The sequence below is a fragment of the Cetorhinus maximus genome, chromosome 31, assembly GCF_964194155.1.
Source record: "Cetorhinus maximus chromosome 31, sCetMax3.hap1.1, whole genome shotgun sequence".
Classification (NCBI taxonomy): Eukaryota; Metazoa; Chordata; class Chondrichthyes; order Lamniformes; family Cetorhinidae; genus Cetorhinus; species Cetorhinus maximus.
Genome location: NC_135909.1, coordinates 18641983 through 18644857, shown reverse-complemented (window position 1 = coordinate 18644857; position 2875 = coordinate 18641983). Strand labels below are relative to the sequence as shown.

The following is a 2875-nucleotide window of genomic DNA, read 5'->3' as shown; positions in this document are numbered from 1 at the left end:
CTAAAAGGCTAAAGGAAACAATCAGAGGCACTCAAAGGTGTTTTCAGTATAATAGGTGTCTGACGCAAGACCCAAGGAAGGAAACTTCACTTTTTCACTTCATGGTGAATTTGGAACTGAATTCCACGTTTTAAACCAGTAATTAAGCAGGAACTGTGATATATGCCCAAATATTGATTAACTGCCTTTGACATGATGCTGTCTTCACTATGATGATTCTCTCGTCCTCGATGGTACATGTCGCAGTGAAGGAAGCTGTTGTCCAAATTAAAATGATGAATTACTGCAGGGTGTCATTTAGATCGGACATACTGCACCTAATAAATATCAACTTCACGATATTTTTCCATCTTAGAAATTTCTTATTCAGGTAATGATGGAGTGATAGTGAACGAGAGAAGAATATTCAGACTGTGCCAGCTCGTTGCGAGAAATGGACTGGTCTCGGCTGGTGTGTGTTTGCAGCAATTGCAGCTAGTGTCCTCGTGTAAATAAAAACAATTTGGGATACTTGTTGCAAACTGAAGTGTTTACAGGAAGCGAGATTCCAATGTTAAGATCTGCAAACTGTAAAGAAAAATCAGATAAATTTGTGGGAATATAAATAGCAGAGGATGGTTTCGATCCATCGACCTCTGGGTTATGGGCCCAGCACGCTTCCGCTGCGCCACTCTGCTGCACATTATCAACTGTGAATGAATGTTACTTTGTGTATTAGGGAGATAAATAGTCACTTGCTTCGGCCTTCTGAGCGATGTGTTGGGAGGATCACCTTGGCTGCACAATTCCACTTTGCAACACCAGAAACAGACAAAAAAAAACACAGAAAAAAAGGCAGCAAGAGGCTGCCAGGATACACAAGATCACAGAGAAAGATGCCGAGCAAATTAGCAAGACACTGAGGTGGAGAAACTGATCATTTGTCTAAACTATTCCGTTTGTCAGAGGTGTCCACTGTTTGCAATAATGAGTCCTGCTGTGTAACTGTGCACCCTGTTGTGTAACTGTGCACCCTGTTGTGTAACTGTGCACCCTGTTTTGTAACGGTGATCTCTGTTGTGGACCTGTGCCCTTTTATGTGTAACTGTGCATTCTGTTTTGTGTATGTGCACCCTGTTGTATAACTGCTCTCTGTTGAATAACTTTGCTCTTTGTTGGCGAGACTGTGTTCTCTGTTGTGCAACTGTGCTCTCTGCTGTGTTACTGTGTCCTCTGCTGTGTAAGTCTGCCCTCTGTTGTGCAACTGTGCTCTCTTGTGTAACTGTGCTCTCTGTTCTGTAACTCCGCCCTCAATTGTGAAACTGTGTCCACTGTTGTTTATCTGTGCTCTCTGTTGTGTAATTGTGTTATCTGTTGTGTAACTGTGCTGTCTGCTGTGTTACTGTGCCCTCTGTCGTTTGGCTGTGCCCTCTGTTGTGGAGCTGTGCTCTCTGTTGTGTAACTCCGCCCTCTATTGTGTAACTGTGTCCTCTGTCTTTTAACTGTGTTCTCCGTTGTGTGACTGTGCCCCTGCTGCATAAAGTGTGCTCCCTGTTGTGTAACTGTGCACTCTGCTGTTGAGAGATCTTCACTGTTGTGTAACGTGCCTCCCTGTCGTGCAAACGTGTTGCCAGCTGTGTAAAAATGTTCTCTATTGTCTCAAGATGCTCCTATTCTGTAAATATGTTCTCTGTTGCTCAGTGAAGATGTTTTCTGTTGGGAAAATATTTTTATCCTGGGGCCTTGATGTTCCCTGTCATGTTAACGTGTTCCATGTTGTGTTCAGATGTTCCCTCTTCTTGTGTGAAAATCTGGTTTAGCCACAACTGGAAAAAAGTAATCAATTCTTGACTGTATCTGTTACCTTCTAGGAGTGAATGTGATTGTGCGATACATCCTGAGAACTCTGTTATTAGACGTGAGCAAGATTTGTTCTGTAAATGTCCATCACATATAGTGTTTGTGAGTGTAGGATTCATTCTGCATCTCTGTCCCTGGAACAGTTTGTGAGAGTAGGATTTCTTCTTATGGGTCAATGCCTGGTACTATATGTGAGGGTGAGATTAATTCTGTATCAGGCAGTGTTACTGAATGTCAATGTTGGAATCATTCTGTGTCTATCGGACCCCATTACTGCCAGGGGAAGTGGGGTTAATTCTGTATCTGAATGTCTCCATTATTCTTGTTAATATTCAGACCTTCTGGATAGAGGATGATTTGCTTCCACTCTCTCTCTCTCTCTATCTTCCACTCTGAACAGAGTCAGTGTTTGATTCCACGACAGTCCTGCTGCACCCGGCTACTGCAGAGCAAGGATTTGGATTATTTTACAACAATTTCCTGCCATCCATAAACAATCCACTGCTCCATGAATGGGACTGAGTGACAGAGCATGTAGTTCTGCACAGGTCAAATTACTACTTCCCACTCTCAGGATCCATTTATATTTTTATTTGTTCACGGGATGTAGGAGTCGCTGACAAGGCCAGAATCTGTTGCCTATCCCTAATTGCCCTTCAGACCAGACCCTGCTTGTGTCGCTGCTTTTAATTTTCTGTTTTTTTTGCAATGACTATTAATTGAAACAAATGCTTTGGTCTATTTTGTATTTGCTACCTCCTCTCTCTTTGGATTATTATAAATACCTTTTTCTTCCTACAGGCAAATATTTGACAGCAGCAGAATCAAAGTAGTGATTCCGTGACAAAAGTAGAAGTGCAGCCAACTCCTTCTCACACAGTAAGTACAGTATCACTCACAGAGAGCAGAGACATCAGTTCCACAAGCACCAACAGCACAGTAAGATAAGAGCAAAATAGTGCAGATGCTGGAAATCTGAAAGAAAAATAGAAAATGCTGGAAAAACTCAGCAGGTCTAACCGCATCTATGGAGAGA

General features: G+C 42.3%; 1 non-coding gene across 1 annotated transcript; it reads right to left on the bottom strand.

The window, feature by feature from the left end:
- Nucleotides 1-605: 605 nt before the first annotated feature.
- trnam-cau (transfer RNA methionine (anticodon CAU)) lies at nucleotides 606-677 on the bottom strand. The gene has a single exon. It is a non-coding gene; the product is annotated as a tRNA-Met (tRNA).
- Between the last annotated feature and the right edge of the window lie 2198 nt (nucleotides 678-2875).